We start from the raw sequence: 25096 nt of genomic DNA, 5'->3' as shown, positions 1-25096 counted from the left end.
AATGTGGGGCTTGAATTCACAAAACCGCGAGATCATGACCTGAGCCAAAACCAAGAGTCATAAGCTTAACCGACTGAGCCACCCAGGCACCCCTGTTTTGCCTATTCTAAGTCTTTTGAGTTTCATTAAAAATTTTAGTCAGATTGTAAATTGCTTTAAAAAGTTGTCATTTTTTTGTTTTATTGAGTTATAATTTACATAACATAAAATTCACACATTTTATGTGTGTAAATGAAAAAGTTTAAATACATTTATAGAGTTGGGTAACCATCAAAATTAAGTTTTAAAATATGTTCAGTACCCCCAAAATATTCTTATCTGTTTGCATTTAATTTCCTTTCCCACCACCAGCTCTAAGCAGCCACTATTTTTTTGTTTTGTTTTGTTTTGTTTTGTTTTATGTTTCTCTAGATGTGCCTTTTCTGGACACTTTGTATGAATGGAATCATACAATATGTTATGTTTCATCTAACTTCTTTTACTTTATCAGTATATCGTTCATTTTTACTGTTGAATAGTGTTACATTGTAAGGATAACCAGATATAGTTTATCCATTAGTCTGTAAGTGGACATTTGGGTTGTTTCCAATTTTTAGCATCGTTTAAGGATACTATATGAATATTTGCATGCAAGTCTTCACGTGGACATACAGTTTCACTCTTGGGTAAATTTCTAGGAATTTAATTGTTAGGTCATTGGCTACCTTAACTTTTAAAAAAGTTTTTTTTATAAAAATGAAAAAAAGGTTTCACTTTTCAGAGCATTTTTAGGTTCAGAGCAAAATTGAGCACAAAATATAGAGGAATTCCTATAAATTCCCTATGCCCACAGATGCACAACCTCCCCCACTATCAGCATCCTTCACTACGGGGAACATTTGTTATAATTGATGAACCTACATTGATCCATTATTGTCACCCAAAGTCTGTAGTTTATATTGGGTTCCTTTTTGATGTTGTAAGTTTTTTGGGTTTTGAGAAATGTACAGTGACATATATCCACCAGTATAGTATCATATGAAGTATTTTCACTGCCCTAAATATCCTCTGTGCTCGGCCTATTCATTGCTGTCTCTCTCCTAATCCCTGGCAACCACTTATCTTTTTACTTTCACCATGGTTTCTCCTTATCAGGATGTCCTATAGTCAGAATCATGCAGTATGTAGTCTTTTCAGATTGGTTTCTTTCACTTAGTAATATGCATGTAAGCTTCTTCTATACCTTTTCATGGTTTGATAGTTCATTTGCTTTTATCACTGAATAATATTGTACTGTCTGGATGTACCAGTGTGTTTATCCATTCATCTACTGAAGGGCATCTTTATTGTTCCAAGTTTTGGCACTTAGGAAAAAGCTACTATAAACAGCTGTGTCCATGTTTTTGTGTGGACATAAATTTTCAAGTTTTCAACTCATTTGGGTAAATACCAAGAAATGTGACACTGGATTGTATGGTAAGAGGGTAATTTAATTTTAATTTATTAATTAAATTAATTAATTTAATTAAGAATTTATTAAATTCTTAAGAATTTATTAAATTTATTAAATTAAGAATTAATTAATTTAATTATAAATTAAATTAATTAATGTAATTAAGAAACCACCAAACTTTCATCCAAAGTGTCTGCACCATCATCAGCAATGAATGAGAATTCCTGTTGCTCCACATGTCTGTCAGTTTTTAGTGAAGTTTACAGATTTTGGCCATTCTAATAGGTGTTTAACAGTAACTTATTATTGTTTTAATTATCAATTCCCTACTAACATATGATGTGGAGAATCTTTTCAGATGCTTACATGTCATCTGTATATCTTCTTTTGTGAGATGTCTGATCAGGTCTCTTGCCCACTTTTAAATCAGGTTTTTAATTTTCTTATTGTTGAGCTTTGAGGTCTTTGCATATTTTGGATAACAGTCTTTAATCAGACATTTCTTTTGCAAATATGAGACACATCTCATTCTTTTGATAACATCACTTGCAGAGTAAGGTTTTTTCTTTCATGAACTGTGACTTTGTTGTTGTATCTAAAAAGTCATTGTTGTACTCAAGGTCACTTAAATTTTTCTTAAGTAATCTCTAGGAGTTTTATAGTGTCATGTTTTCTGTTTAGGCCTGTGATCCATTTTGAGTTAATTTTAATGAAGGGTGTTGGTCTGTGTCTGGATTCATTAAAAAAAATTGTTTAATTTGTCTGGTTTCACAAGTTCATAGCTGGAGAAATTTACTTTGGGATGAATTGTAGTTTGAATGTCACTTATAACTGATTTAGATTATATTTAAATGAGACTGTATATGAATTGATACTGAAATGAGTTAAGACTTTAAAGGCTATTGGGATAGAATGAATGTATTTTGCATTTGAGAAAAACAGGAATTTTGGGGGGCCAAGGGGTGGAATGATTTGGATTGAATTGTGTCCCTCAAAATACATATGTTGAAGCCTTATCCTCCAATGTGTGATAGTATTTGGAGACAGGTTTTTGGGAGGTAATTAGGGTTAGATTAGGTCATGAAAGCAGGTCTTTCAATATGGGATTTATGCCCTTGTTGTATCTCTCTCCCTCTGTGAGCGTACACTGAGGAGTAGCCACGTGAGCAAACAGTGAGATGGCACCTGTCTACGAGTCAGGAGAGGAATCCACACCAGAACCCAAATCCACTGGCACCCTAATCTTAGACTTCCAGCCTCTAGAACTATGAGAAACTAAATTTCTGTAGTTTAAGCCATCCAGTGATTGGTATTTTGTTTTGACAGCCTGAACTAAGATACCATCCGTTTGTGAGGCATTATCTTCCCATAATCAGAGGATTGACCTAATGATTAAGCTCATAGTCCACTCCCCTACCCTGTTCTGTTTCTATTGCAGTAGTCAGGACCCTCTTGATTTTTATAGATAGAAACTCAATACACACACACACACACACACACACACGTAAAGCAACAAAAGAACCAACTGGCTTCTGTAACTGGGAAGTCTTAGGGAAGGCTGAATCATGAGGTTAAAAATATTATTAGAATTCCATCTCAGCCCTGCATAAATCTAATGACCTATGCTTGGAGACACTCCTCTATGTAGAAGCAAGGTGGTTACAGGGCAAGTCACAGTTTCATATTTCCTGCTGAGCAGTATCATCCCTGTTGCCATCTACATCTCCCCCACATCATAACAAAGATACCCCAACTACATTTTCCTGAGCTCCTTGTTGGCAGAGTTTCCTGTTTAACAATGAGTGGCACATTTTGAGGAGACATGAAAATTCTAAGAGAAGGAGAAGCCGTTATTCTCCAGCTGTAGACGGGTGTGGGGTAGTGGGTCTATAGACATGAGTTTTACCATCAACTTCCAGGTATCTTGTTAGAATCGCCCATATTGATGCTGCCACCATCTGAAATGACTGGAAAACATTTTTGTAAATTTTGTATTTCTAATTTTCATGAAATCTACCAATGGCCTTTCTGATCTTTATATTTTCCAGCCCTTCCTAGGGCTGTGTAAGCCTCTGATAACCCACACCAGGGCCCTTGCTGCTTGAAGTGCTTAGGAAACAATCTGCTTTCTTATCAGAATATAAATGATACAGTAAGAACAATGCATCCTTATAGGTGTTTCTCTCAAAGAATAAGAAAATGACCCTCTTTTAGTATCCATATCAATTTCTTCAAATAAACATCAATTGTATTAATTATGTTATTTGCCCATACCTGCAAAAAATCACTGTTTAGGCTCAGCCTTAGGAACTTCTTTATCCTTACAGTGTGGATGATGGGACCTTTTGACTGTCAGACAACAGAGTCACAAAGAATGGAAAAGTGGAAGTTTCTAGAAGATAGGAATAGAAATGATATCAGAAGGGCAAGATATATAGCATTTTGATCCACACAAAATAGCTATGCTACCACACATTTATTGTTTTGCCTTTTATAAAAAGTGGAATAAACTGTATTGTCCAATGAAGGGACATGGTACTTATTGAAGTCAGAGATTTCAAAATTCTGTTCGCATTCATCTTCAAAAAGAGTAGTTACATTCAGTTTAATTCACTGAATTATACCTATCAATTCACTGGCACAATTATGAAGGCAGAGAAACATCACATAACTGACAAATAAGAACTGTAATCTTTCATCTCTCTAACAGAGTTTAATACTCTTTTTTCACCTTAGCAACTAATTAATAATTTCAATCACTTACATAATTTTTATATACAGAAATGATGCACTTATTACAAACATAATATTTTCCTACACATTCCTTTATACATTTTGAACTTTTAAAACTTGATCTACATCAAATTATAAGAAATTGAGAAATAATGGAAGGTCACAAGTGGTATTCCATTTCTCTTTTTATATTATAGAATATTCCAGACATATAAAATCCACTAATGATGTTTTAGGGTAAAGCTAAAGAGTTCTTATAAAGACACAAAACCAAATGATACAAGCAAGTAGAAGTTTGTTTCTTCCTCTTATATTACTATTGCAAAGCAGCTGTTAAAAATTGGTAGTTCTCCTTACATTCATGGAGAAGGTCTTCAATTATACCTTCATTTTGTGTCTTATGGTATCATTCTAATTTTCTTGTTTGAGACTGGCCAATGCCATGTATTGATTGAAGCCCATCGTAAAAGAAAGATGTGAATCATGGAGGAGACATACCTATCTCTTTTTTAAATTGAGGTATAATTGACATACATTATATTAATGTCAGGTATGCAATACAATGATTCAACATTTGTATATACTGCAAAATGAATGTCACAATAAATCTAGTTACCATCTGTCACCACACAAAGATACAAGATTCTTTGCTGTTGTAGTGAGAACTTATAAGATTTAGTCTCATAGCAGCATTCAAATATATAGTACAGTATTATTGAATATAGTCCATATGCCCTATATTATTATATTTACATGATTATTTTATAACTGGAAATTCATACCTCTTGACCCCATTTACCCATTTTGCCCACTCCTAAAACCCCATTCCCCTAAGGCACCCGCCAATCTGTTACCTGTACCTTTAAGTTTTAGTTTAGTTTGTTCATTTGTTTTATATTTGAGATTTCATGTATAAGTGAAGTCATACAATATTGTTGTTCACTGTCTGACTTACTGCACCTAGCACAATACCTTCAAGGTCCATCCATGATGGACTTTGCAAATGGCAAGACTTCATTCTTTTTATGATTCAGTATTCCATTGTGTGTGTGTGTATGTGTGTACACCGTTCATTCATCAGTAGATGTTTCAGTTATTTCCATATTTTGGCTATTGTAAATAATGTGCAGTAAACTTAGGGGTGCATATATCTTATCAAACTTTGGTTTTATTTTTCTGGATAAATACCCAGAAGTAGAATTGCTGGATCATATAGTAGTTCTATTTTTTTTTTTTTTTTTAATGTTCATTTTGAAGGAGGGGGTAGGGACAGAGAATGAGAATCCCAAGCAGCCTTCCCACTGTCAGCGCAGAGCCTGACATGGACTGTGCTCCATTTGAGGAACCCTGAGATCACCACCTGAGCCGAAATCAAGAGTCACATGATTAACCGAGGGAGCCACCTAGGCGCCCCTGGTAGTTCTATGTATCCATACTATCCAACATTCATTCATTAGTTTATTTAGAACTACACTGTATGATTAGGGGCTTGATTGCGGGGATTACCTTCTAAGATTACTTCTGATTCATATCAGATATAAATGCAAATTGAAAAGAAAAATAATAGAAATTATATTTGCTGACTATATTAGAATGTGAATGAGTGAATTTTCTTAGCAATAAGAGACGCACATGCCTCTTCACCTGGAACAATTTTGGGTAGCGATATACCCATCACTGCCCAAAGTTTCCTCCCGATCCCTGTATTGCTACTATTTGTGTATTAGAGAAGGACTTAGCATAAGATCTATCTTCTATGCAAAGTTTAACTATACAATACAGTATTGTTACCTATAGGCATGCTGTAGATTAGATCTCCAGAACTGATATATCTTGCATAACTGATACTTTGTATTCTTTGACCAGCATCTCCTTATTCTCCCTTCTCCCAGCCCCTGGTAACCATCTTTCTACTCTCTGCTTCTTAAGTTTGCTTTTTCAAATTCCACATGTAAGTGAAATGATACATACAATAATGTCTGAGGCCTATCCATGGTATCACAGATCAGACTTTCCTTCTTTTTTAAGGCTAAATATTATTTCATTTTATGTATATACCACATTTTCTTTATCCATTCATCTGTTGATGGGCATTTAGGTGGTTTGTTGGCTATTGTGAATAGTGCTTCAATGAACATGGGAGTGCACATAGCTCTTCAAGATAGTGGTTTCATTTCCTTCTGATAAATACTCAGCAGCAGGATTGCTGGATCATATGGTAGTTCCAGTTTTAATTTTTTTAAGAACCTCCATATGTTTTCCATAAACTGTACCAATTTGCATTCCCACTAACAGTGTATCAGTATTCCCTTTTCTCCCCATATTCAGCAACACTTGTAATTTTTTTTTAAATACTAGCCATCTCAACAGGTGTGATGTGATATATCAGTGTATTTGATTTGCATTTCTCTGAAGATTAGTGTACATATACATGTACAGCATTTATTTGTCTTCTTTGGAGAAATATCTCTCTAGTCCTTTGCCCATTCTTCAAAATGGGTTATTTATTTATTTATTTATTTATCATTATTATTTTTGCTATTGAGTTATAGGAGTTCCTTATATTTTTTATTTATTTTTTTTTATTTTTTAATATATGAAATTTACTGTCAAATTTGTTTCCATACAACACCCAGTGCTCATCCCAAAAGGTGCCCTCCTCAATACCCATCACCCACCCTGCCCTCCCTCCCACCCCCCATCAACCCTCAGTTTGTTCTCAGTTTTTAACAGTCTCTTATGCTTTGGCTCTCTCCCACTCTAACCTCTTTTTTTTTTTTTTTCCTTCCCCTCCCCCATGGGTTTCTGTTATGTTTCTCAGGATCCACATAAGAGTGAAACCATATGGTATCTGTCTTTCTCTGTATGGCTTATTTCACTTAGCATCACACTCTCCAGTTCCATCCATGTTGCTACAAAAGGCCATATTTCATTCTTTCTCATTGCCACGTAGTATTCCATTGTGTATATAAACCACAATTTCTTTATCCATTCATCAGTTGATGGACATTTAGGCTCTTTCCATAATTTGGCTATTGTTGAGAGTGCCGCTATAAACATTGGGGTACAGGTGCCCCTATGCATCAGTACTCCTGTATCCCTTGGATAAATTCCTAGCAGTGCTATTGCTGGGTCATAGGGTAGGTCTATTTTTAATTTTCTGAGGAACCTCCACACTGCTTTCCAGAGCGGCTGCACCAATTTGCATTCCCACCAACAGTGCAAGAGGGTTCCTGTTTCTCCACATCCTCTCCAGCATCTATAGTCTCCTGATTTCTTCATTTTGGCCACTCTGACTGGCGTGAGGTGGTATCTGAGTGTGGTTTTGATTTGTATTTCCCTGATAAGGAGCGACGTTGAACATCTTTTCATGTGCCTGTTGGCCATCCGGATGTCTTCTTTAGAGAAGTGTCTATTCATGTTTTCTGCCCATTTCTTCACTGGGTTATTTGTTTTTCGGGTGTGGAGTTTGATGAGCTCTTTATAGATTTTGGATACTAGCCCTTTGTCCGATGTGTCATTTGCAAATATCTTTTCACATTCTGTTGGTTGCCTTTTAGTTTTGTTGGTTGTTTCCTTTGCTGTGCAGAAGCTTTTTATCTTCATAAGGTCCCAGTAATTCACTTTTGCTTTTAATTCCCTTGCCTTTGGGGATGTGCCGAGTAAGAGATTGCTATGGCTGAGGTCAGAGAGGTCTTTTCCTGCTTTCTCCTCTAAGGTTTTGATGGTTTCCTGTCTCACATTCAGGTCCTTTATCCATTTTGAGTTTATTTTTGTGAATGGTGTGAGAAAGTGGTCTAGTTTCAACCTTCTGCATGTTGCTGTCCAGTTCTCCCAGCACCATTTGTTAAAGAGACTGTCTTTTTTCCATTGGATGTTCTTTCCTGCTTTGTCAAAGATGAGTTGGCCATACGTTTGTGGGTCTAGTTCTGGGGTTTCTATTCTATTCCATTGGTCTATGTGTCTGTTTTTATGCCAATACCATGCTGTCTTGATGATGACAGCTTTGTAGTAGAGGCTAAAGTCTGGGATTGTGATGCCTCCTGCTTTGGTCTTCTTCTTCAAAATTACTTTGGCTATTCGGGGCCTTTTGTGGTTCCATATGAATTTTAGGATTGCTTGTTCTAGTTTCGAGAAGAATGCTGGTGCAATTTTGATTGGGATTGCATTGAATGTGTAGATAGCTTTGGGTAGTATTGACATTTTGACAATATTTATTCTTCCAATCCATGAGCAGGGAATGTCTTTCCATTTCTTTATATCTTCTTCAATTACCTGCATAAGCTTTCTATAGTTTTCAGCATACAGATCTTTTACATCTTTGGTTAGATTTATTCCTAGGTATTTTATGCTTCTTGGTGCAATTGTGAATGGGATCAGTTTCTTCATTTGTCTTTCTGTTGCTTCATTGTTAGTGTATAAGAATGCAACTGATTTCTGCACATTGATTTTGTATCCTGCAACTTTGCTGAATTCATGTATCAGTTCTAGCAGACTTTTGGTGGAGTCTATCGGATTTTCCATGTATAATATCATGTCATCTGCAAAAAGCGAAAGCTTGACTTCATCTTTGCCAATTTTGATGCCTTTGATTTCCTTTTGTTGTCTGATTGCTGATGCTAGAACTTCCAGCACTATATTAAACAGCAGCGGTGACAGTGGGCATCCCTGTCGTGTTCCTGATCTCAGGGAAAAAGCTCTCAGTTTTTCCCCGTTGAGGATGATGTTAGCTGTGGGCTTTTCATAAATGGCCTTTATGATCTTTAAGTATGTTCCTTCTATCCCGACTTTCTCAAGGGTTTTTATTAAGAAAGGGTGCTGGATTTTGTCAAAGGCCTTTTCTGCATCGATTGACAGGATCATATGGTTCTTCTCTTTTTTTTTGTTAATGTGATGTATCACGTTGATCGATTTGCGAATGTTGAACCAGCCCTGCATCCCAGGAATGAATCCCACTTGATCATGGTGAATAATTCTTTTTATATGCTGTTGAATTCGATTTGCTAGTATCTTATTAAGAATTTTTGCATCCATATTCATCAGGGATATTGGCCTGTAGTTCTCTTTTTTTACTGGGTCTCTGTCTGGTTTCGGAATCAAAGTAATACTGGCTTCATAGAATGAGTCTGGAAGTTTTCCTTCCCTTTCTATTTCTTGGAATAGCTTGAGAAGGATAGGTATTATCTCTGCTTTAAATGTCTGGTAGAACTCCCCTGGGAAGCCATCTGGTCCTGGACTCTGATTTGTTGGGAGATTTTTGATAACCGATTCAATTTCTTCGCTGGTTATGGGTCTGTTCAAGCTTTCTATTTCCTCCTGATTGAGTTTTGGAAGAGTGTGGGTGTTTAGGAATTTGTCCATTTCTTCCAGGTTGTCCAACTTGCTGGCATATAATTTTTCATAGTATTCCCTGATAATTGTTTGTATCTCTGAGGGATTGGTTGTAATCCTTCCATTTTCATTCATGATTTTATCTATTTGGGTCATCTCCCTTTTCTTTTTGAGAAGCCTGGCTAGAGGTTTGTCGATTTTGTTTATTTTTTCAAAAAACCAACTCTTGGTTTCGTTGATCTGCTCTACAGTTTTTTTAGATTCTATATTGTTTATTTCTGCTCTGATCTTTATTATTTCTCTTCTTCTGCTGGGTTTAGGCTGCCTTTGCTGTTCTGCTTCTATTTCCTTTAGGTGTGCTGTTAGATTTTGTATTTGGGATTTTTCTTGTTTCTTGAGATAGGCCTGGATTGCAATGTATTTTCCTCTCAGGACTGCCTTCGCTGCATCCCAAAGCGTTTGGATTGTTGTATTTTCATTTTTGTTTGTTTCCATGTATATTTTAATTTCTTCTCTAATTGCCTGGTTGACCCACTCATTCGTTAGTAGGGTGTTCTTTAACCTCCATGCTTTTGGAGGTTTTCCAGACTTTTCCTGTGGTTGATTTCAAGCTTCATAGCATTGTGGTCTGAAAGTATGCATGGTATAATTTCAATTCTTGTAAACTTATGAAGGGCTGTTTTGTGACCCAGTATATGATCTATCTTGGAGAATGTTCCATGTGCACTCGAGAAGAAAGTATATTCTGTTGCTTTGGGATGCAGAGTTCTAAATATATCTGTCAAGTCCATCTGATCCAATGTATCATTCAGGGCCCTTGTTTCTTTATTGACCGTGTGTCTAGATGATCTATCCATTTCTGTAAGTGGGGTGTTAAAGTCCCCTGCAATGACCACATTCTTATCAATAAGGTTGCTTATGTTTATGAGTAATTGTTTTATATATCTGGGGGCTCGGGTATGTGGCGCATAGACATTTATAATAGTTAGCTCTTCCTGGTGGATAGACCCTGTGATTATTATATAATGCCCTTCTTCATCTCTTGTTACAGCCTTTAATTTAAAGTCTAGTTTGTCTGATATAAGTATGGCTACTCCAGCTTTCTTTTGGCTTCCAGGAGCATGATAAATAGTTCTCCATCCCCTCACTCTCAATCTAAAGGTGTCCTCAGATCTAAAATGAGTCTCTTGTAGACAGCAAATAGATGGGTCTTGTTTTTTTATCCATTCTGATACCCTATGTCTTTTAGTTGGCGCATTTAATCCATTTACATTCAGTGTTATTATAGAAAGATATGGGTTTAGAGTCATTGTGATGTCTGTATGTTTTATGCTTGTAGTGATGTCTCTGGTACTTTGTCTCACAGGATCCCCCTTAGGATCTCTTGTAGGGCTGGTTTCGTGGTGACAAATTCCTTCAGTTTTTGTTTGTTTGGGAAGACCTTTATCTCTCCTTCTATTCTAAATGACAGACTTGCTGGATAAAGGATTCTCGGCTGCATATTTTTTCTGTTTAGCACACTGTAGATATCGTGCCAAGCCTTTCTGGCCTGCCAAGTTTCAAAGGAGAGATCAGTCACGAGTCTTATAGGTCTCCCTTTATATGTGAGGGCACGTTTATCCCTTGCTGCTTTCAGAATTTTCTCTTTATCCTTGTATTTTGCCAGTTTCACTATGATATGTCGTGCAGAAGATCGATTCAAGTTACGTCTGAAGGGAGTTCTCTGTGCCTCTTGGATTTCAATGCCTTTTTCCTTCCCCAGTTCAGGGAAGTTCTCAGCTATAATTTGTTCAAGTACCCCTTCAGCACCTTTCCCTCTCTCTTCCTCCTCTGGGATACCAATTATGCGTATATTATTTTTTTTTAGTGTATCACTTAGTTCTCTAATTTTCCCCTCATACTCCTGGATTTTTTTATCTCTCTTTCTTTCAGCTTCCTCTTTCTCCATAACTTTATCTTCTAGTTCACCTATTCTCTCCTCTGCCTCTTCAAGCCGAGCCATCGTGGATTCCATTTTGTTTTGCATTTCGTTTAAAGCGTTTTTCAGCTCCTCGTGACTGTTCCTTAGTCTCTCGATCTTTGTGGCAAGAGATTCTCTGCTGTCCTGTATACTGTTTTCAAGCCCAGCGATTACTTTTATGACTATTATTCTAAATTCACTTTCTGTTATATTATTTAAATCCTTTTTGATCAGTTCATTAGCTGTTGTTATTTCCTGGAGATTCTTCTGAGGGGAATTCTTCCGTTTGGTCATTTTGGAGAGTCCCTGGCGTGGTGAGGACCTGCAGGGCACTTCCCCTGTGCTGTGGTGTATAACTGGAGTTAGTGGGCGGGGCCGCAGTCCGACCCGAAGTCTGCCCCCAGCCCACTGCTGGGGCCACAGTCAGACTGGTGTGTGCCTTCTCTTCCCCTCTCCTAGGGGCGGGATTCACTGTGGGGTGGCGTGTCCCGTCTGGGCTACTTGCACACTGCCAGGCTTGTGTTGCTGGGGATCTGGCGTATTAGCTGGGGTGGGTAGGCAAGGTGCACGGGGGCTGGAGGGGCAGGCTTAGCTCGCTTCTCCTTAGGTGATCCACTTCAGGAGGAGCCCTGTGGCAGCGGGAGGGAGTCAGATCCGCTGCCGGAAGTTTGGCTCCGCAGAAGCACAGAGTTGGGTGTTTGCGCGGAGCGAGCAAGTTCCCTGGCAGGAACTGGTTCCCTCTGGGATTTTGGCTGGGGGATGGGCGGGGGAGATGGCGCTGGCGCCTTTGTTCCCCGCCAAGCTGAGCTCTGCCGTCCGGGGGCTCAGCAGCTCTCCCTCCCTTTGTCCTCCAGCCTTCCCGCTTTCCGAGCAGAGCTGTTAACTTATGACCTCCCAGACGCTAAGTCGCGCTTGCTGTGGGAACACAGTCTGTCCGGCCCCTCCGCTTTTGCCAGCCAGACTCGGGGGCTCTGCTTGGCCGGCGAGCCGCCCCTCCGCCCCGGCTCCCTCCCGCCAGTCCGTGGAGCGCGCACCGCCTCGCCGCCCTTCCTACCCTCTTCCGTGGGCCTCTAGTCTGCGCTTGACTCCGGAGACTCCCTTCTGCTAATCCTCTGGCGGTTTTCTGGGTTCTTTAGGCAGGTGTAGGTGGAATCTAAGTGATCGGCAGGACGCGCTGTGAGCCCCGCGTCCTCCTATGCCGCCATCTTCCGGAACCCTCTATATTTTTTAGATATTAATCGCTTATCCGGTATATATGACTTGCAAATATCTCCCATTTTGTAGGTTGCCTTCTCATTTTGTTGATTTTTTCGTTTGTTTTGCAGAAGGTTTTTAGTTTCTTTGTTTTTACTTTTATTGTCCCTATGTTTTGGTGTCACTCAAAATATCTTTGTCAAAACCAGTGTCAAAGAGCTTTTTGCCTATGTTCACTGCTAGGAGTTTTAAGAGTTCAGGTTTTATGCTAAACCCTAATAGAATTTGAGTTTTTGTGTGATATAACTGCTCTGCCATCCAGTGGGTTCCACTGAATCTTCTGCAGCTCGTGTCCATGTTTGTTCCTCCTTAAATACTTTTTCTCATATATTATGTCATACAGAGTTTTGTTATATACTACAGTTATTTTATCAATTTACTAATTCTATTAAGCTTCCCCATTAAATAACTGAGAGTTGTAGCTCTAATTGGTCCAGTACAATGCTACAATATTTCTTACAATTTTATTTTCCCCCTAAACTACAGATTCTTAATGGGTGACTTGGGTATATGTCAAATTCTTTCAAATGCATCAATGGATAAGAACAACACTTAAGAGGGAGTGTCAATAATCCCTCCCCCTGATTTTTATGTATTATTTTGAAAGAAAGGACCATAGCACTCCTTGCTGAGTGCACAGCCTTCCTTAGTCTCTCTCTCTTCCTCTGCCCCTGCCCCTCCCCTGCTCAGGGACACTCTCGTGCTCTCTCTCTCTATCTTTCTCAAAAAAGCACTCCAAGTGGTTCCATTGTGCAAAGATTGAGAAGCACTGCTTTAGATTCTCACTGTAATTTTGGTTTCTTATGTTCTTTATACTCTCAATCATTGCTTTATCATTCTTGTTTATAAGGGAGGATTGTTGGACAGAAAGTAGGCTCCCTCTAGGGCATCAAAAGTGTTCTTACAACAATCTAATACTCTAATTTTTTAAACTATTTTCCTTATAATGCCTTTAATGTAAAATTATTCTATATTAGTAGTCACTGCCAAGCAATGAGCAGATGTGGGTATGACTTAAGCAGAGATAGAAAGAAAGAATCTATTTCTTTTATGTAGAGGTCAAAAAGCCCTATGGCAGGTAAATAATGCCCTCATGGTTATGACATAGAAAAATTCTTAAGATAAAATGACCTTTCAAGTGGTAGAAAATGACCTTTTGGAGAAAATTTCCCGAGTACTGTTTAGAGGGCTCATTTAGAAAATGCCACCTATCTGCTGAGTAAAGGCATGTTCTGAACAAAATGATTTTATATTTAGTTTGAACTTTATACAAGCAATTTGGCTATTCCTGATATAGCATGCAGTGGCAAGAAAAAAAGAGATTAACACCATTCTTTCTAAGCATTGAAGTATAAACTGACTAAGCATGCCAAAGCTAAGTGTCAATTTACTTTTTCAGATAGGGTCATGATAAGTTTTGTGATATTCTTTATTTCTGCCACAAAGAGATTAAAATGTTTTTTATAGAAAACCTTCAACATGATGTGGCACAAATTATGTCATATAAATAAAAGAGCAAATAAAATCTACTGTTACACATATTCTACATTATTTCTGGTTTTTCTACAAATATTCTTAGCAAAATCTTATCAGCGATGTGTTTTTATCTCTGTAGAAAGGGATTCTATACTTTTTTTGACCCTAGCTAGTATTCATATTATCATAGTTCTAAATTCTACTTCAGACATCTTTCTTATATCTGTGTTGATTAAGCCTCTGGCTGTTATTTCTTCCATTTTTTATTTTGGGGTGAATTCCTTTGTTATTTTGGAGTATGAAAAAAATTAATAAAATTAAAAAATAAAAATTAAGAAATTAAAAACAAAACAAAACAAATCAAATAATAGAAGTGAGATCCGGGGCATCTGGGTGGCTCAGTCGGTTAAGTGTTTGACTTCAACTCAGGTCATGATCTCACGGTTTGTGAGTTCAAGCCCCACGTCAGGCTCTGTGCTGACAGCTCAGAGCCTGGAGTCTGCTTTGGATTTTGTGTCTCCCTCTCCCGCTCGCACTTTGTCTCTCTGTCTCTCAAAAATAAATAAACATTAAAAAATAGAAAGAAGTGAGATCCTAGGTATGTTTTGGTCTGCTTGTTGAAATAAGCTTGATGGAATAGAGAAAAAATGGAAAAAAATCAAGAAAAGATAAGAAAATATTTAAAAATTTAAAAATATATATAAAAAACAGAATAAAATTAAATAGAATAAAATATTTAAAAATATAAAAATAAAGTAAAAGAAATTAAAAAATTAAAAAAAGAAAAGAAAAACTAGTTTTTCTCTTTCTGTATCCAAGAAAAAGAAAAGAAAGAAAAAACAATTTAAACAAAAACAGAAGAAAAAAAATGAACTAATAAATGGACCAGCAAACAGAATGAAACCGAATGAGGTACATCCAGTTTCCCCTAGAACTCAAACTATGAAGCACTCTACAGTCCAGAGACTAAGCAGGTGGAGGGACTTGTGCTAGTCTTCTAGGGGATGTGTTTGGAGGGCGCTGTTGGGAGGGGCTTGGTGTAATGGCTCCGTTCTCCACTAGGTGACACTGCCTAGCGTACTAGAGTGGATCAGCATGACATGCATGCATGGGAGAGGTGCCAGTGGCTTCACCCAGCTCCTTAGTCTCTGGCACAGGAACTTTGCACTCTTCCCGACCCATGATCAAGCACCCCTCCTTTGTCTTAGGCCTTTGTCCAGTCCCACCTCTACCCTGTTGGTGTCCAAGCCATCCACTTGCCAGGACGCACCTCCCTCCAGAGTTTTATCTCAAATGGGGATATCTTTCAAAACCCTACACTTCAGAGACCCCCCATGGCTTGGACCTGAGCCAACTTTCTGGGGGAGGGTCACACTGAGCAACAGCCAGGTGCAGGCTTGCCTAGAAAACATCCGTGCCATTGTGCAGCAGCAGAGATTCTGAGATTCTGGCAAATCACAACACAGAACCGGCATCAGGTTTCACCATACCCTGGTGTTTTTGTCCCAATACCAGAAAACGTGGCTGCTCTCCAGGGTCTGCTAGGACCTTTGCCTAGGGGGAGGCCATATGGCCTCTACCAAATGCTCTTCAAGCAGGGGAACTGCTTCTTCCTGTGTGGCACATGGACCCCTCAACCCCACTGTCTGCTCCTGGGCATCCTGAGCTCCGGAACTTCAGACGTTGTGCTCTACTCTTTGTAGAATCCTGGTGGTATTGAAACCCTCTCCTTTCTTCCCATCAGTGGTTTTGGGGAACAGATTTCTTGTGCAGTCAGTCCCCTGCAAGTGTTTTCACTCTTTCTCTCTCTTTCTCTCCAACTGCTTTCTGGGGATTGTTTTTCCTGCACTCTTCTGACACACCGCACTCTCCCCCTTTCTCTGTCTTCTCTCAGAAAAAAACAGCTCCCTACCCTCCGTGGCTTTTATTTCCCCCAGGTCACCTCTCCACACCATGTACATGCCAAGTTCTAGGGCTCTAGTTATGCATATTGTTGTGTTAATCCTCAGATCAATTTCCTAGGTGTGCAAAATGGTTTGGTGCTGATCTAGCTGTGTTTCAGGGACTAGACAAGCTGAGGGTCTCCCTGCTGCTCAGCCATTGGTAGATTATCTTAATCTACCAAAAATGTGTTGATTGGCTGGACTTGAGTTCCTATATATTTGTTGGTAATTGCTATTGACTGAATATGTCTCCCCAAAATTCATGCTGATGTTCTGACACCCAAGGTGATGAATTAGGAGGTGGGGCCTTTGGGAAATAGAGGGTGAAGCCCTTATGAATGGGATTAGCACCCTTATAAAAGAGATTCAAGACAGCTTTATCATTCCTTCTGCCATGGGTAGGACATGAGAAACAAATGAGAAACCAGCTGTCTCTGAATCAAGAAGCTGACCTTCACCAGACAGATGTGCTGGCACTTGGATCTTGTAATTACCAATCTCTGCAACTTTAAGAAATAAAGTTCTGTTGTTTATAAACCACCCAGTCCAGAACATTTTGTTTTAGCACCCAAGGTGACTAAAATAGTAATCTTATTAAGATGTCAGGTTCTTGATTTCCAGCTAATTCCCTAGTCTTGCCTAACAGAATCCTACTTAAACAAATGGTTCTCCTATAATAGATCTGAAGGCCAGCAATATATTCAGCCAGATCAGATTAGGACATTTGTTCACGTGTATGATTTATTGTGGAAGACTGTGTATCACCGGTGCTGTGAACCTAATGCTTTTGCCCTAACTCTGAGCAGTTTGACTGGTGAGAAATTATTTGGGATCAAGAGTGGAGGTAATATTGACATAAATGAAACCTGAGCTATATAGATTTTTCTTGATTTGAATTATGACTGTTACTTTCTTCTGTATACTACAAAGTCTACTTCTTAGAAAACATATTAAGGACATTTGAAAGAAAGTAGTGGGGTAACAATATTAAAGAAAACAAGTTAGGGGAATTTAGGCTGTGGTTGGCTTTAGTACTACTGGTTAGAATAGACTTAAAAATACATAACACACACACACACACACACACACACACACACACACACTTTGAAATCTGGACACTGTCTATATATGAATGAGAAAGACTGAAAGAGCGGAGCTAAAATAAAACGAAATTCTGTAAGAAAATCTATGAAAAGAGTTAAAATGGATATTTCCTTACAGAAAAGTATAAATGCACTCAGTTGTAAAGTGTACAAAAATTGGTTATTGCAATTTTACTGAGAATTAAGAATGAGGTATTTAGGTTGGATATCAGATGGTTTTGGCCAGATAGTGTATTATTACTAGGGCTGCCATAATAAAGTGCAACAGATTGACAATAGAAATGTGTTGTCCAACAGTTCTGTAGGTTAGAAGTCCAATACCAAAGTATTCGCAGGCTTGGCTCCTTCTGGGTGCTCTGATGGGGAAATCTGTCCCATGCCTTTCTATTACCCCCTGACGGTTGCCAGCAGTACTTGGCGCTCCTTAGCTCAGGTGCATTACTCCAAACTCTGCCTCCATCATCACATGTCATTCTTCCTGTGTGTCTCTATGTCCAAATTCCCCTCTTTTAATAAAGATACAAGTCACTGGATTAGGTACTGCCCTAATACAGTATGACCTCATCTCAACTTGATTACATTTGCAAACACCCTATTTCCAAATAAGGTCACATTCAAAGGTACCAGGTGGTAGGGTTTAAACATATCTTTTTTGAGGACACAATTTTACCCATTACAGATAGTATTTCAAGAAGACTTGGAATATTCTTTCAGAGATTTTTGGTTATGCAAACACGTTAGAACATTTTAATTTTTGCTCCTCAAATTATATGCTATTTTTGCTGTGTATTTTAATCCTTTATGTATATTTTAAACTTCATAAGACATTCTTATTTATACAATCAGTATTCATGTAGATTCATTCATATAACTCTCCTTTCCTTTCTTCTTGATTACTTCTTGAATTTCCATGTGTATTTGTACATATCTATCATTTCTCTATATCTATATATGGAAAATTTATATGCAATTTTTCTTGTTAAAGAGATAATGTAATGGACTAAATGTCTTTTTATTGTCTCCTTAAGACATGGTTCTATGATAAATTTGTTCAGTGCCTTCAACAGAGATCACTTTACTCAAGGCAATGTTTTCAAGTTTTCAGTTTGCCAAATGCCACAATTTTTATTCTGCTTTGATATATAAAATGCACCTTTAGTCACTATTGAAATGGAATGGAAAGTTGAGGATCAAAAAGTGAAAGAATTTAATACCCAGTGTCTTTCTACATGTGGGGAAACAGGCACTCATAGCTTCATTTGTTGGAGGCCTTTTGACCATATGCATCCATAACTTAAGAAAAGGGATTTCACATATAATAATTTATTCTAAGGAATTAATAAATATGTGTGCAAAATGTATGTAAAAGTATTTACTGTAGAATTATTTATAAAAATAACTGGAAACAATTTAAGGGTCTGTCTGTAAGGAAAAGTTACTGCCTCAATAGAGAATTATATATTGTCTATAGTACACCTTCTGCATTATCTTATTCCAGGAGAGGTATTTTCAACTTTGTAATTGCAAATGACTCATAGTGTTGCAAAATATTTTTTGTCTATAGACATGTAAAGTCTACCCTCTGGAGGTTCAATTGACTCTCCCCACCTCCATCATGAAAGAGTCTAGTCTTGTCCCCATTTGCACATTCATTTCATCATTATCATTGCTCTATAAATCTCTCTCTCTCTCTCAGTCACTTACCTATAGATTCTCTTTTGAAGTGGTCGTATTACCTCAGCAGTTTCCTCCTTTAATGGGTTAAATAAAATCTCTATCACAATTTTTAAATCTTTGCAAGTCACATAAATTTGCGTCATTTTGTTAACTGCTGATTTTACCTTATTTTATAAGTTAGTGTTTAATGTGTCTTATAATGGGGCAGTATTCAAATATCCATACCAGGGAACACTATTAAAATTATTCTTGTAGACGAATTTGAGAACACAGACATGGCCTAGTGAAGTCCTTAAATTTTGGTCAAATCACAGCTCTGTCACTAACTGGCAGTGTGACCCTGTGCCTCTACTGTCTCCTGTAAACAGAGATAATAGTGATATGACTTCAATAGTTATGTGAACTATCATGTATTAGATACCTAGAGAATTGTCTCCACACAATATAGGACATATATACATAGAATATGTCATATTTTTAAAGGGTACACCAATAAGTAATATCGCCTAATTTTATTTTTCTTTTTAGTATAGAAATACCTGTTAGTCTTTTTACTTGCTCCTTTTATCTAATTTTCTGTATTACAACCAGCATATATTAATTTTCTAAGAAATAAAAAAATAACTTAACTAAAGAAATAAATGGTCATCGTGATTTTGTGAGCCATTTTAACAAATATAACGGAGAAAAGACGAAAACCTTCCTAAGATGAAAAAGCAATGTCTGGGTCCATTGTTTTCAAATGCCTTTGTTTACCAACTTTACCTGTGTCCTGGAATTAGCCTGGGTAGTAAGTTTGTTACTGGTCATGCATATGAATGAAAAAAAGGGGCAAAAGATAGCAAAGTCACTGCTTCCTTTACAGAAAACAGAAGCCTGTACATGGGCAGATGGTGCTTTATCCCTAATTTGCAGGGTATGTACATCTGGTGGTTCTGCACATATAATAAAACCTGTGGTCGGAATGAGGAGCTGAGTGAGACCTGGGTAACTGGCTGCTTCCCTGATAAGTTGTCATGAAAACAAGAGACAGGCAGAGCTCAACCTGGTGCTTATCTTTGGGTTTTTTTTTTTTTAATTTTCTTCTGCATCAATAATAAAATATGTGTTCCTTCATTATTCTCGCCAAAAAAAAAATGGAAATTGGGAGCTTAAATTGTCAGGGAGGCTTTTTAAAAAGAGTCAACAACAGTGCTGCTAACCCCAGAACTTAATAGCACAACCTCAGCCATTGAGGGTTAGAACTCAGCTTTGGAAGTAGGTAGAGATCTACTTTATCAAAGTAATCCACTCATCATGATGCTGTTTTCCTAGGTTTTTAGTTAGCACCTCCATAGTATGATTTTAGTATGATTGTCCCCATATGGCTCCCTGTTCTGCTGACCACTCTGGAAAACCCACTTATTGTGTTTGTGATCTCCACAAAACCTAGAGAAGTACAGATATGGTAACTAGGAGGTACATTGTAGAAACTCATTCTATGAAACAGTGACCTTAACAAGGCAGAAGTAGATCAGTAGAAGAGAGGACCCTTTAAGTTATGGGCTAGAATAGGCCAATTTTGGTGAGAGTACACTCATTATAGGGGCAAGGTCTGCCAGTTTGGATCAAGTGGGGAATTCTGGAAGTTAGGAGATAATTTCTGGTCCTTTTATATTCAACAAAAGAATGAGGCACAATGAAAGGAAATCTATACCATGTAGGCACTGAACTAGAGTTTCACAGCTTAATAATTTGTCCAGGTTTTCATTATCTTGGAGGAGGGATAATGTGATAAATATTTTGTATACAAGAATCTTTTCTGCCCTCTCCTGTAGGTGGTTGCAAAATATGCACAAAAAAACAATTTTTTTTTTTTACTTTTGTCTATTAATAATGAATGCCTGTCCTTAAGGTGGTATGTGTAACTGTGAATCTCTACTTCCTGAGGTGCCTTCTCAATATTTGGGGAATCTAAAGCAATGAGAACAATGCAGTCCTATATTTTACATGGTAACCTTACATGCTTCTGCAAGTCATATTGATTGTACCATTTTGGCAATAACGATATAGGTATAAATATAGGATTACTTTTGTTGAAAAAATTTCTTTGAATGGAAAACTATGTCTCATCTATAGTTTATCCTTCTTGATTTGTCAGATTCTAGCCCCGATCATTGTCTTTGGGCTATTTTCTAACTCTTTAAAATTTAAAATAGATGACAAAGAATCTGACCTGTTAGTATTTTCTGTTTGTGTATTTGTCTATTTTGAGCTTAAATCAAGAATCTGTAACCAATGGGAAAAATAAAAAGAATTTGTACCAATTGGAAAAGGATAGGTCTTTGCTGTTTGTGTATTTGTCTATTTTGAGCTTAAATCAAGAATCTGTAACCAATGGGAAAAATAAAAAGAATTTGTACCAATTGGAAAAGGATAGGTCTTTGCTGTTTGTGTATTTGTCTATTTTGAGCTTAAATCAAGGATCTGTAACCAATGGGAAAAATAAAAAGAATTTGTACCAATTGGAAAAGGATAGTTCTTTGATATGAACCACTGAGTTTTGCAATTCTATGGTTACTCTTCACACATGGCTAACATTTGAAAATTGAAATGATAAATTCTGTGTTTATATTTCTGGCTATAGATCTGTAATTCAGAAAAGGCTTTATGTTTCATTGTATGAGGTTGTACTATTTTCCTGAATCTAGTGGTGTCAATAAATCAGATTATAAAATCTCTCTTAAATATATTTATTTATTAGAGAGAGCACACATGCATGTGCATGCAATGTGAGCTTGGGAGGAGCATTTAGAGAGGGTGAGAGAGAATCTTAAGCAGGTTCCATATTCAGTGCAGAACCTGATGCAGGGCTCCATCTCACGACCTTGAGATCATGACCTGAGCCAATATCAAGAGTCTGATGCTCAACAGACTGAGCCACCCAGGCGCTTCAGATTATAAAATCTCTTAAAGAATCTCTACTCTGGTCAGTTTATAGAAATAAATGCACTTTTAAAAATAGAATATTCCTATAATAAAAATTCCTAAAAATAAATTACAAATTTATAATTTATAAAAAATAAAAATTCTTAACAATTTTATTAATTAATAATTTCAGTTTAATAAAAACAGCTTTGTCTATTCTATCAGTGTTAAAAATAAGGGCAGATATTTATTCACCTGGGTATGTCCTTCCTAAACTTATACAGGCTTACTGATAAAAAAAAAATTAGCATTTCTTCCACATACTATTTAAGGCTATGAAATTATAAATTTGTGTTTAATCAAGTTCTTTATCCTGAACAATTTTATTTCAACTCATTATGCTTCTTAGTATATCAACTTGAAGACATTTCTAAGATCTTAAGGCAATTTAAAACTTTGGACTGATGTTAAGCCAAGGTATTTCATGTGTGTTCATTAGATAAGTAGATCATTTCTAATTAAGATAGAACACTGAAACATTGATTGCTAAGCTTAATTTTAAGTTTATATGCTTTTTTTAATATGCTATCAAAAAACTGTATCTTTGGGTCTGCTAATGAATATGCTAATTTTTGCCACTCTGAATAGTTGAGTCTAAAGTGTGGGGATGATTGCGGGCTATATTGGACTATGAGGATGCAGGAGTGTAACATTTACAGAGGTCCATCCCTCAGTTTTCTCTAAAATAGAAGTTCCTTGGTTAAAAGTTGTAATGGCTCTTTTGGAATCTGGAATTTCTAGACTCTAGGTAAGAACAGTTGAAGAGAAATACGTCTATGTACATACTTCTATTTTTCAAGGAAAAGAGTAGTTTTCTCCTAACGGAGTGGTTTCTTTGGTCTCTGAATCCCATTGCACTCCCTAGGCTTACTGAGGTTCCAAAGAGCTTTTGTGGATTATAATCATTAATATGTAGTGTATTGGAAGTTAAAACAAAAACTTTAAAATGCATACTTACTTATCAGTTAATTTGAAGATAACAACAATGAATACATTGCATATTAATAACATCTTAGTAACATTAGAAAATTAATTCTGACCTTGTGGAGCCCCTAGGATTGATCTGAAAGTTAAGTGTCAGTTTGTTCCAGAATATGAAAGAGCATAATAATAGACAAAATTTGGAAATGAATTTTATTTATCTTGCATTAATACTTGAATTTGAAAAGCTCTGATATATTTTAAACTCTTAGCAAATTGTGCCCAGTTTGGGGGGACTTGTTTACTTGGTTACTTTTTATTGCTATCACTTAAGGATTATTCTTATTTTTTTCTGTCTAATATGCCCAGATAATAAAGTTTTTTGCTTCACTGGAATAACCTTTCATGGTTTTTATTGATTTTCTAATATCCTTAATTATTTACGAAAACAAAGTCATCACACTTAGGAAAGAATTAAGTTGCCTTACAATCATGTTCATTTTCATCTTTAATTTTCAAATGTTTTCTTGTCACTTTGAAAGGAGTCACACTTTGAAATGTGACTGAAATCTGTTATCAGTCACAACTTCAGTTACATTTTAAAATATTAATGTCATTGCATCAGCACTTCTCTAATTTGAATACAGCATCTTCTAGGTTAGTAGCTTTCAAGTGGGAATTCACAATATTTACTCATGGAGTTTTGCTAATATACAGCTATGTAAGACCTACTCCAGCCTCTCTCTGCTTGATGCCCTTGCTGTATTCTTGGTCTATTCTTACTATATGCTCAGGATAATTGTGATATAATATGTCAAGATTATTATTTTTATATCAAGATATTTTCCTGTAAAGATTACTTACATCCATGTTTATAAATTGGTAGAGGATTTACTGCCTTCTTTGAAAATAGGATTATATTAATTATTATTTGGTCCAATACTTCTTTTGAAGATCGACTTTATTATTTTGTTTTGCCTGCCACAAAAACAACCAAATTTCCTTGTCAGTTGCATCATCCTCATTATGAACTCTCATTAGATCTTTCACTTTTGAAAATGATCAGTTATAAGTTAGCCACAGCTGTTTTAAGTCTTTTGTCATTAATGGACAGGTTTTTGTTGTTGTTGCTGTTGTTGTTGTTGTTGTTGTTGTATTGTTTTACTATTATGTTTCCCTGAAAGCTCTCCAAGCAACAGGTCAAGAGCCTTTGCTTCCACAAAGGACTGAAAGCCCTTCTTTAAAAAGGACATTGTCAGGTAATTTTGGATACAGGTTTCTGATGGCATCACTTAAACAAATTTTGATACAAAGCCAGTGGAACTGAATCAGGATTTCTAGAATTTTAGTCATGAAGCACTTCGGTTCATGAGATTCTAAACAAAAAGTCCAATGAAAAAGAATGATAGAAGACTGAATTCACTAATGAGAGATGGTTCTGATTCTTTTATTTGGAATATTGTCGATGTTTTAATGTTCTATTTTCTGGGTATATAAGGAAGCCCTTTCTCTTTCCTCTTAAACTACCCTATATCTCATAATAACTTAGTAGACTCTACTTTTGTACGGTGAAATGAAATGTTTGTGAATGATCTTACTCCTCCTACCTGAGCCCTCCAAAATTTGGGACCTCTTATATAATATTCTTATTTCCATAGCACTATAGCTTTTGGAATAGGTCCAATGACAATCTATCCTTTTTAGGGGGACATTATTGGAAACATTGCTTATGCAACCAAGGCCTTGCCTGGATTGTCATATTTAAGATTGGTGCTCATTTATTTAGGTATAAGTAGACACTACTGAAGAACTAAGATTGACTTTATGGAACCAGTGTTTACAGACCCCTTTTGGGAAAATAGGCATCAGGCTTACAGGTTGTTTTCCACTTTTACAGATGATTAAGACGATTACTTCCTGGCAGGCCCAGGAAACTGGATACTTTTGAGAATTTGAGAAAAGAGAGATGCACCCAAATAGTTTTTGGCTTCGCTTTCCGCCTCAAGAGGCTTTAAAAGGTCCAATCTGAGATTTCTTATGAAAACTTTTACGGGGAAAAGAAAAAGGAAAGAAAAAAGAAGAGAAAAACCCTGAAGAATGCACATGCGGCAAATTAATACTCTCACTGCCCCTATGTAAATAATCAGGCCTCATTAGATTTATGAGACTTAAAGATTTCTTTCAGATTATTTTTGATCAAGGGAAGGGAGATTATAGACAAAAAATTGTTTCGGCAAAGCACTATTCATCCTGTATAACATGCTCTTCCAGATTTATTCTAGCCTTGTTTATCATCTTG

At 36.9% G+C, this 25096-nt stretch overlaps 1 long non-coding RNA gene across 2 annotated transcripts in view; it reads right to left on the bottom strand.

Moving 5' to 3' along the window:
- Positions 1-25096, bottom strand: part of LOC132664263 (uncharacterized) — an 86612-nt gene that overhangs the window by 25006 nt on the left and 36510 nt on the right. For both annotated transcript variants that reach the window (XR_009603553.2, XR_009603554.2), the window contains exon 3: positions 3707-3824. This is a non-coding gene — a long non-coding RNA (uncharacterized LOC132664263). The remainder of the gene's footprint in view (positions 1-3706; positions 3825-25096) is intronic.

The sequence above is a fragment of the Panthera onca genome, chromosome F2 (genome assembly GCF_046562875.1).
Source record: "Panthera onca isolate mPanOnc1 chromosome F2, mPanOnc1 haplotype 2, whole genome shotgun sequence".
Lineage (NCBI taxonomy): Eukaryota > Metazoa > Chordata > Mammalia > Carnivora > Felidae > Panthera > Panthera onca.
The sequence above is the reverse complement of the archived record's forward strand: the minus strand, read 5'-3'. Positions and strand labels throughout refer to the sequence as shown.